Source organism: Nannospalax galili, unplaced genomic scaffold, assembly GCF_000622305.1.
Source record: "Nannospalax galili isolate Female #2095 unplaced genomic scaffold, S.galili_v1.0 scaffold102, whole genome shotgun sequence".
NCBI classification, from domain to species: Eukaryota; Metazoa; Chordata; class Mammalia; order Rodentia; family Spalacidae; genus Nannospalax; species Nannospalax galili.
In genome coordinates, this window is record NW_008351958.1 from 7,917,902 (window position 1) to 7,928,503 (window position 10,602).

The window sequence follows — 10,602 nt, forward strand, 5'->3', positions numbered from 1 at the left end:
AGAGAGTTAGTAAATTAAAGAAGTCTAGTATTCTAACAATGTCCTTAGATACTTATCTCCAGGCATTCTTTTTCTTGGTGGGGTCTTTTTAAGACAGGGCCTCCTTGTACTCACAAATAACCTGGAACTCTATATGGAACAGGCTGGCCTCAGTCTCACAAAGATTTGCCTCGGTCTGCCTCCTGAGTGCTAGGATCAAAGGCTTGCATCACCATGCCTGTCTTTATCTACAGCAGGTATTCTTGTCAGCTCCATGTTCCTTTTTATTTTAAAGAAAAATTAACTACTGTTAAGAAACTACATATCACTCTACAATTTCAGTGGAACATTGAATGCCACTGGAGTTGAGGTCCAAGAAGACAGCATATCAAATTCGCTTCAGGTTTAAACAGATTATGATAGTTTTTGAAAGGAATGAGTGGGTCTAGTGTTGCAGAATAATGAGAAGCCATCATGTATTATGAAAACCGACATATTTGTTACTCTTTCAACTCATTTGTTATTATATAAAGTATTTTTACATGAAAAATCTGGTCATTAATTCTTCCCTTGCTTGAATTTTGAGATATATTAATTAGCTTTTATTTCATTAGGCTATGCAAGTCCAAGCAATTATTTTATGGTGATAATTTTTTGTAAGATAATTTTGTAAAACATCACGATATCCATTGAAATTTTCCTTTACATTTAATTTTTTTAAATTATAGGAATTTGAATCTTAATTGCACAGATTTCTTGTGAGCATGGTAACTACATACTCAGTAAAATTTACAGCAAGTTAGTAACCAATACACTACAATTTATTCTCTTAATTACTTTGAACGTTTATTCTGAACCATTTTACGTTAAATAATTTTTGTTTTCCTATAGTTCTTTGTCTCTATCCACAACTAGTTTTAGAAACAATATGTTTGTATGTATTTCATGATTTTTCCCTAACTAGACTGGCAATCTCTTTTGTCCGTTTTTCAATGAAAGCATGTCCTCCATTCTAGCTAATCTAGATAGATGTTGAATGCTATTACAGAGAGGGTCTGTGGTCTGTATTAAGTTTGTTCTTTGGTTTCTTCTATCTTGGTAGAGGGAAACTTCAAAGCCTATGAAATTACATAAAGTTGTAGAAACTATGGCCTCATACAGTGTTGAGATCATTGATTAGTACTCTGCATCTAAATATAAAAAATAAATTGAATAATAGTTCCTTGTCATATTGTGTGTTTGTATGTGAATGTGATTAACTGATGTGTACAGCTGTTCATACAAAGGTACTGAATGGAAAGAATATCCTTTATTTTAGAAAGTACCAATGATTTTGATACATTTTGAAGGTCAGTAATGTTCAGCACAGAGCAATATGTGGAGAACAATAGCTCCTTAGAGAGTGGAAAACATGGTACTCTCATTATCCATAATCTCAGCTGGTCACCATAGTAACAGCATTTTATTTTCCAAGATGTAAGCCTTTATAGTTGTGTAGAATTCACTTCCTAGGCCTCTAGACACATCAGCGGCATCTAGTGGCTGAGACGCAAGCTAAAATTTTTGCGCTTTACCGCCTAGTACCTGATGTTGAAAATGATGTCAAAGCACAAGTGATAGCAGTCCCTGTATTTCTCACTCAACTTGATGGGTGACAATCATTTTTCAGAGAGATGTTTGTGTGTTGTAGTCCAAAGGAAGGATAAAAATGTATGTACTAGAAGTACTAGTCCTGTTAGAATTTTGGAAGGGCACTGAGGACTGGTATGGGCACCACAAGTACTCCAAATTAAGAAAGAAGTTAAAAAAGTGCCATTTCCAGACATGAAAAATGGTTGCTTGGAGTCTGTGTAGAAGAATTTTCTAGACTCTTTAAAGGGTAAGAATTTCTTACAGTCTGGAAGACATCACTAGTGAATTCTGGTTGTGCTTGAATCATGTTTCCATTTTCATTTTATGATCCAAATGTCTGTCTTTCACTATGTACTATTTAGACATTTAGGTAAAAGTACTGATGTATTTTGGGTGATTTGCCATATTGTACACTAATCTTGATTGTGACAGGGCCATCTGGAGCTTCTATTTTGTTACTGAGGTGGCAGGATGGGGTTTCAAAAACACTCATGCAGTAAGTTGAGGTATAGACATACCTGAGCCTCTGCCACTCCAAGGGTGTGGATTTGTGAACACATTGATAGCAGTGGGCATTAATAATAGTTACATAATAGAAAAAGCAAGCACACATATTCTGCTCTGTTCTAACTAAATCAGAATCATCAAGAGTAGTGAAATCTGAGAAAATCTTGAAAGAAGTCTGAGTTAGCACACACCAGAATCAACTGAGAGGCTTTGTAAAAATACAGAGTCATCACTATGCTGCACTCCTCACAATAAAGGCCACTGACTCTCCGCACTCCTTGGGAGCTTGTTAGAAATAAATGCACATTTAAAGTTGAGAAGCAATAAAAACCATAGAGGTTCTGATTCTCATTTAGTAACTGTGACATGCACCTGGGAATCTGCCTTTTTAATGCTTTCTTATTTTAATTTTAATTTTTTGAGACATTCATACATGGGTATTGTATTTGCATCATTTGATTCCTCCCAGTGCCCCTCCAACTCCTCCCAAGTCCTACCTCCCTCTCAATTTCTTGTCCTTTTCTTTGATTATTATTGTTACACATACATACATTTGTAAATATACATACATATAATACACTGACCTACTTTCATACAATATATATTTATTGAATTTTTGTGTATTTCATATAGTACATCTATATTTAGACGCCTTGCCATATATACAACCCCTAAATCCACCCCCACTCCCCAGGATTTCAAGCATTCTGTCAATATGTTAAGGCCTATACAGTCAAGTTTGTGTCCCCAGATGTTCCTTGGTGTGAGTTCATCCACTGGAGCCTTGTCAGCTTACCTAGCATCACCCCCTTAAAAAAGACCAGCTTTCCTTCACCCAGCAATGATAATTTGCCAATGGTTCCTCAGCTAAGGCTAAGGCTTCTTTCCCATTTCCCTAGTTCTGTGATGTGTTTTTGACCGGTTTGAGTTTGCATAGGACTTGAGACAAAGATTTCTGTGTGTTTCACTTGTTATGACTGACACTATGCGCTGGAAGTTACTGAAAGGTGAAATAGATACCAAGTTTTTGGTGAGCTGTAATGTACCACTCCAATTTTGTGATCTTCTTATTCAAGCCAACTGACATTTATTTATTACCTACTATGTTCCAGGTGATGTAACAGAGAGAATGCAAAGAGCTGAATTTGGTGATATTCAGATCTGAACTCATTGGAATTGGTATATCTAAGTTTATAAATGTGTTCCCCAATTTTTAAAACTTCATTTGGAGGTTTATTTTCACTTATTCACATATATAACATTCAACATTTTGCCCACGGGATTTTTTTAACCGCTTCCATTTTTATTGATTTTTTTTGTGTGTATTTCATACAGAACATCCCAATCTTACTCATCTTTATTCCTGCATCCCAAATGGCACCCTCCCATATCCTCTCGCCACCCCACTGGAGCCCTTTACTCTGGCATCCCGGTCACTGCCCACTGTGTTGTCAGTGCCACCAGCCTTTCCCCAGTGCAAGTCCATCTGCTAGCCTAACCAATCTGTCTAGAGTCCCTTGTTTTAGGAAGATCAGCTCTTCTTCATCTAGCAGCTCTCAGTTGCCAACATTCCTTTAGCTTAGATTGGAATTTGCTGTTCATTTACCCCATTCTATGCTGGGTTACTGTCTGCCTGAGTTTGCATGGGACTTGTGTGTGCTGACACCATTGCCATAGAATCACATGAGCAAATTCTCAGGCGCTTGTAGGACTCTGTTTCCATGTGGTCATGCCCATCCTCCCTGCTCTTATAACCTCTCCGTTCCCTCTTCCGTGATGGTAAATGAGCTTTGGGTGGATGAAGTTTAATAAAGGGGTGCTGTCTAGGGACCATTATTTAGCAGACTTTTGATCTCTACACTTTGGCCATTTGTGACTGTGAGGGGTTCAAGCCTGAAACCCCCATGCAATGATGACTGGGGATGAGTAAGCGTGCCATTCACCAGCCCTTGCCGCCCCCACCACCGGGAACAATAAGGTGCAATGGGGAGTCTAGTCAAGCAGGAACTCATTTATTGCAGGCGTTACAGAGCTTATAAAGGCATCTAAATCCCCCTCCCCCCTGAGGGTGTATCTTAAGGATGATCACATGCTGATCATGCACTCCTCAGCAGTGCGGAAGTATCCTTCAGACTTTCCAAACAAGCCAGGCTGCGCCCCAGTAACTTCTTCTCAGACCTCTGCAAGGCCGGGCCTTTAGGTCCCCACAGTGATCTTTTGTGTTCCTGGCCCTCCACTGCATGAGAGCTGATTCATTATTGAGAACTGATTCATTATTTTCCTCTTCTTTATCCCTGTTCTATGTTCCATGAGCCTTAGGTGTAGAGGTTGCATTGCATATGTGTTCCGTAAGCCTGAGCAATTCATAAACAATGTCTGTGTGTGACTAGTTGTACTACTTGGTGTTAGCCTCTCACTGCTGCAAAATGAGCTTCTTTGATGAGTGGTGACTGGGATATTTGTCTGTAGATATAAGGATATATATTTTTCACAGAGTAAGAAATCACATTAGTCTAGTGATGTGATAGTTTTGGGGTTTTTCTCTAAGATCTATGGCCACTCCAGCCATGTGTATTATAAGCAATCAGAGAAAGAGTACATGGAAACACTCTCTTTCACCATAGCCTCAAAAAAATATCTTGGAATAAGCCTGACCAAAGACATTAAACACCTCTACAATGAAAATTTTAAATCTTTAAAGAAAGAGATTGAAGAAGACATCAGAAGATGGAAGGACCTCCTATAGTCATTGGAAGAATTAATATTGTGAAAATGCCCATCCTACCAAAAGTCACTTATAGGTTCAATGCAATGTCAATCAAAATCCCCATGACATTCTTCACAAAAAATCCTAAGATTCATACGGAAGCACAAAAGACTTCAGATAGCCAAAGCAACCCTGAGCATTAAGAGCAATGCTGGGGGAGTTACTATACCAGATTTTAAACTGCATTGCAGAGCTATAGTCATAAATACAGTGTGGTACTAGCAAAAAAAATGGACCTGTAGATCAATGGAACAAAATTGAAAACCCAAATATAAGTACATGCAATTTCACCCACCTGCTATTTGACAAAGGGGCCAAGAATATTCACTGGAGGAAAGACAGCATGTTCAACAAATGGGTCTGGCAAAACTGGATCTCCACATGTAGAAGAATGAAGCTAAACTCCTCTTTCTCCTTCTACAAAAGTCAACTCCAAACGAACCAAAGACCTGAATGTGAAGCCTGAAACTCTGAAACTGTTGGAAGAAAACATTGGTGTTCCCCAATTTTTTATTTACTTCTTAGATTTCAATTTAATGTAAATGAATTTCAAAGAAATGATTTAAATCATAAATTATGAGTTAAATACTTAACAAGTAGTACGAAACTCAGTAGGCTTTTAAATCCCAGCCAGCGCTCAGGTGGGAGAAGCAGCTGGATCTCTATGAGTTCTAGGCCACCTAGGGTTACAAAGTAAGATTCTGTCTCAAAAACCCCAAACCCCAACCAACCAATCAACCAACCAACCAACCAACCAAACAAACAAACAAAAAACCCAAACCAAAACTACAGGATATTCTCAACCCATAAGAAATACATATATGTATATGTATGTAGATTAGTTGAATAGTTAAAGCATATTAATAAAATGATTAAAAAAAGCATTGAATATACCAACATGATATTATATATTGAACTAATTAGGAAATTTTTAGCAATAATGCACACTTTTAAGAAAAACGGTACCGGTATCGGGACAGTTTCTTTTTGTTTGTTTGTTTGTTTTGTTTTTTTTTTAAACAGACTAATAAGAGAATTGTGTGCAGGAAATTTATTGGGAATCATTCTTGGAAAAACACATGTGAGCATAAGAAAAGCAGGTTTGAGCTCATCTGTGTGACCATGGGAGGACATCACTGGCAATACTGACATGGAAGACTGGCTGTTTCTCAGGGTTTTCAGTGTTAGCCGGAAGCCTCCACCATCATAAACCTATATTTGTCAGCCATGGGCTGTCAGCTGCTTTCAGTAAGAGGGTTTGAGCTTGGTTGAAGAAGAGCCTCTTGGGCTGAGGTCAAACTTCAGAGACAGATTCAGTTGAGGCATTAAAATCATTACTCACAGCAGCGAAGGGGTGAATTCTTCACCTGTGAAGAGGAATATCTGAACAGCAACTCCACATTTATTTCAAAAGCACCCTTCCATTTATATAATCTCTTCAACCTAATTTCCAGGCTCTCTCTTATTTAGACTTTTCATTTTAGGATGTAACTTTTGCCACACTCTAAATGAAATCATTTCTCTATGTCAACTGGCAAGCTGAACTCTTCCCAGAACACATCTCAGACCATCCCGTGCTACTCATTTCTTCTCTTCTGAGCACTTGCCTAGAATTCCTTGCTTCCTTTGTGTCCATTTCTCTTGTCTTCCTCATGGGTGAGCCACTGATTTAAGTACCAGTCCTTCCTACATCTAAGACAGAAACTTGCAAACTTGAATGTGCATGTCAAACACAAGATAAAGACATCTGCTAAACCACAGGTCCCGACTTTGTAGATGTGGGTTAAGGTGTGAGATTCTCCAGTTGGACATTGGAGAAATCCTGTCTAGACTTCAGTAAAAGAACTTTTATATAACATTTCTATGGCATATAATCAATTCTTTTTATAGAATATTGTATGCTCATAGAATTTATCCACTAAGTTGCAGGCTCTCTACAGTATAGTTACTGTGTTTGATATTTTTCTGCTTTCCCCATAGGCCTCAGCATAGTGCTACTGTGATTTAGAAACTCTGAAGGTATTTGTGGACTGGGTTTATGAGAAAACTGACATGTATCTTGTGATTATTTACACTGAACATGTAAGGATTCAGGATTTTGCAGTCTTCTCTCTGCAGAATGAGCACTACTATACTATAAGTCATGGATTTTTCTGGGTACCAATAGTGACCCTACCACCCTCAAAGAGCAAAATGTTTCACATCCTCACTGAGACTTTTCAGATACATTTTTGGTTATTTTGTTGAGCTAACCACACATAACGTGAGCTTAAGCAATAGATGGCTATCTCTTATGGCTCCTCAAGGGTACAGAAAATAAAAATACTTATAACTGAAGACCCATAAAAGTATATTTGTTTTTAATTTCTCATATTATCGACCTATCTTCCTCATTTCTCCTGGCTTCAAACAATAAAATGGGACTCTCAGTGATACTTGTCAATGACCCTTCTCTATTCTTAGGGGTTAAGAACAAGCTCGTTATTTCTGAAGAGTATCAATTGAGGAACAGTTTCAACCCTATTTCCAGAAAATACTTGACCACAGTAACATTTGACTGATAGCTATAATCGAACGGCTATTCCAGATTCCTTACTGTGACTAATTCTACCTTCTCATTAAAAATTCAATTTGTCATCAATTTATTTATTTCATTTTTTTTTTGCTATTCTTGGTGAAAACACAACCTAGGAAATGTAGCCCTTTCTCTGAATGATTGTAAATAAATTAATCAGAATAGGTATTTGCATAATCTAGAGACCTTTTATGTTTGGGATAGATTTTCATGTTATGATTCCATGCACTGAGTTTATCAGTGAACCTGTGTCACAGATGACTGACTTGGGTTATTTTCCAAGTATATGTTTTTGTTCTGGGGAGTCATTATAATTTTGTGTTTTAGTACGAAGTTATTGATACTTAAAGTGTGAAAGAATTGTAATGATGCTTTTCAGTGTGCTTCAATGTCTTTGGAAAACCAGAAGTGTTAATACTAAATATTTGATAAAGTACAATCATTTGAAAGAACTCTAATAAGACTTTTAAGTCAAAGACTACAGAATTGAGATGAGTCTTGCTTGCTACTGGCTGACAGCATATGTATACTCATAAACTGGTTATTTTGTTGGAAACTTGTGCAGAAAGCATTGCTTTGCATATTGATGTTATTTTACAAATCAAATGTTTAAAGAGACTGCATTAGCAGAGCCTCAATATTAAAAGTCTGCAGTTGACTTTTTCCTCTTAGTCTTGATTTTTCTATCTCCTTATAATTGATTAATGTTCATTGGTATCGTAAGTGTGAATAATTTATTAACCATCTAGCTACTGGCTTATTAATTGTTTAATTTCAGAGAAAGTAACTATATATTAAGGACATCCAAGTTGTCATCCTGAGCAGCCAAGTGAATTTATACACTTTTTTTCTGCCATAGTTCAGAAGTAGAGTATATCAAATACTCTTGGTTTCCTACAGTGCTTAAAAAGAATAGAGTTAATGAAATGTTGACATTATTTTTATAAGGATAAAGGAGTAACTGAGATGCTTTGGATGAAGGTGTGAGCTCTGAAGTTCCTTCCCACCTCCATTCATTTTACACAATTTCTTCTGCCTCACTGATTTTATATAATATGCCAATGATAAATGAAGTTAATTGAATGTAGAATGCTTATTCTTTGGAAGGAAACATAATTAAATATGAAAAAGAAAGTTGTAATTAACCTTAGGCAAATTACAATCTCTTTGGAGGTTTTGTTAATGATTTTAATTCTGAGATATTAAAATAAAAATCATAGAATATATAAAAATTTACCTCCTTTAGCATGATATGTGGAAAACATTTTAGAAAAATGTTGTTCTCATCTTAATTTTGTAATCGTATTATTGGTATTGTGCATCTGTTTTGCTGAAAACCGAAGGTTGGTATACACACATATGTGTCTGTCTATCTATCTATCTATCTATCTATCTATCTATCTATCTATCTATCATCTATCTATCTATCATCCATCTATCTATCTATCTATGGTCATCTATTTATTATCTATCAATTATCATCATCTATCTACTATCATCTATCTATCCATCATCTACCATCATCTATCTATCTATCTATCTATCTATCTATCTATCTATCTATCTATCTATCATCTATCATCTATCTATCTCTATCATCTATCTGGTGTATGTGTGTGTTTCTATTATTGTTTGGCAAAATGCTTCACATATTTAAAAAACAATTTAAATTTTTTAAAAATTTGATATTTTAAAATTCAAAAAATTAGACCAATATATTCTTGAATTATAAATTTTAATGTTACATATTCAAGGAACAGATGTTGTGAAATGATGGATAGCATTGAAATTTGTCTATCTTTAAAATATTTTAGCTATAGAAAAATGTCAGTTTCACACTGGAGAATAAAGGGGATTTTTTCTTTGCCAAGATGATGCATATTTGACTATGAGAGGAGAAAAACTGTTTAAATAGTTTAGTACCTCCTCACCTTGTTCATTTGTTTATTCCTAGCCATCTCATAGCCTCTGACATGTGTTATGATACTCACAGCATGAAGCTGTGGAAGGAAGCTGTGGAAGCCACATAGGTATCTTATAAACATTACTGCTTTCTCGAGTTCTTTCTTTAGAAAAATGATAAGAAAGGGGCATAGGATATATGACCTTAGAAAAATGAAAGTTGAGAAAATACAAATAGGATGTATGTTGAGAAAAGAAGTTGTTCCCGTTACAACTTCTGTTCTGTTGCTATGATCAACCACTATGACCAAAAGCACCTTGAGGACTAAAGGAATAGAGCCCATGGATGGAAGGCAGGGCAGAAACTCAAGGCAGGAACCTCGAGGCAATAACTGAAGCAAAGACCATGGAAGAAAGAGGCTTACTGGCTTGCTCCACCTGGTTTGTTCAGTTGCCCTCTTATATAGCCCAGACCTACCTGTGCATGGATGGAACTGCCCAGAGTGTGCTTGAACTTCTTACATCAATAAGCAGTCAAGAAAATGCCCATTTGCATACCCACAGACCAATGTGATGGAGGAAATTCCTCAGTTGTGGTTCCCATTTCCCAAGTTGACAAAAACTAACCAGCACAGAAGGGTGTGAGCCAGTCTACATACTGTAGACTACATGCCTCACTTTTTCTGGTAAACTCTGAGCTCTTCATAGGCATGATGACCCACATTTAAGCTAACAATATGCAGTATATAATTTTACATAAAAATGGGACTGAAGATAACATTTTTAAATATTTACAATAATCTACTGAAATAATTAATTTATGTAATGTTAGACTCTGCCTCTTCTTGCTTTCTTATATTGCTGAATGCTCTCAAGTTCATGTATACCCAGTGTCCTTCTGCACATAGTACTTTAAAAGTTAAGGTTGCACTTTACATAGGTACAATTCACTGCTTTATCCAGAGCATTACTCTATTATTTCTCCTTAGTCATCTTTTTTAAAGCTGTCCTCTGATCTCTACATATATCATGTTATTAAATTATTTATTTAATAAATATATAATGAGAAGAAGCATTTCATTACAAAAGCATTGACACAGTCAATAACAATTTCTAGAGCTAAGCTGCATGTCTTTCAAAATTGGCTGTAAATTTTTAGGTTTACAGTTGAATTAATACAGTAATACAACATTGTACTCAGTATGAACCCTATAAGACATAAAATTAAATGAGGTTTTAA